The sequence below is a fragment of the Arachis ipaensis genome, chromosome B3, assembly GCF_059453495.1.
Source record: "Arachis ipaensis isolate K30076 ecotype BB chromosome B3, ASM5945349v1, whole genome shotgun sequence".
In the NCBI taxonomy this organism is placed as follows: Eukaryota; Viridiplantae; Streptophyta; class Magnoliopsida; order Fabales; family Fabaceae; genus Arachis; species Arachis ipaensis.
This window is the reverse complement of record NC_142438.1, coordinates 66,801,049-66,801,816: the sequence shown is the minus strand read 5'-3', so window position 1 is coordinate 66,801,816 and position 768 is coordinate 66,801,049. Positions and strand designations below refer to the sequence as shown.

The window sequence follows — 768 nt, the reverse complement described above, 5'->3', positions numbered from 1 at the left end:
CAGGATCATAAGCTTCTTCTTCATAAGATGCCTCTTGAGTACTGTTGGATGCAGCTTGCATTCCATGCAGACTCTGAGAGATCATATTGACTTGCTGAGTCAATATTTTGTTCTGAGCCAATATAGCATTCAGAGTATCAACTTCAAGAACTCCCTTCTTCATAGGCGTCCCATTACTCACAGGATTCCTTTCAGAACTGTACATGAACTGGTTATTAGCAACCATGTCAATGAGTTCTTGAGCTTCTGCAGGCGTTTTCTTTAGATGAATGGATCCACCTGCAGAAGTGTCCAGTGACATCTTTGATAGCTCAGATAAACCATCATAGAATATATCCAGGATGGTCCATTCTGAAAGCATGTCAGAAGGACACTTTTTGGTCAACTGTTTGTATCTTTCCCAAGCTTCATAGAGGGATTCACCTTCTTTCTGTCTGAAGGTTTGAACATCAGCTCTAAGCTTGCTCAGCTTTTGAGGAGGAAAGTACTTGGCTAAGAAAGCCGTGACCAGCTTATCCCAAGAGTTCAGGCTGTCTTTAGGTTGAGAATCCAACCATAATCTAGCTCTGTCTCTTACAGCAAAAGGGAAAAGCATGAGCCTGTAGACTTCAGGATCTACTCCATTAGTCTTAACAGTATCACATATCTGCAAGAATTCAGTTAAGAACTAAAAAGGATCTTCAGATGGAAGTCCATGAAACTTGCAGTTCTGCTGCATCAGAGAAACTAATTGAGGTTTCAGCTCAAAGTTGTTTGCTCCAATGGCAG

General features: G+C 41.4%; 1 non-coding gene across 1 annotated transcript; it reads left to right on the top strand.

Annotated features, from left to right (window-relative positions):
* Nucleotides 1-355: 355 nt before the first annotated feature.
* Nucleotides 356-463, top strand: LOC148570967 (small nucleolar RNA R71). The gene has a single exon (XR_015908133.1). It is a non-coding gene; the product is annotated as a small nucleolar RNA R71 (small nucleolar RNA).
* The last annotated feature ends 305 nt before the right edge of the window (nucleotides 464-768 follow it).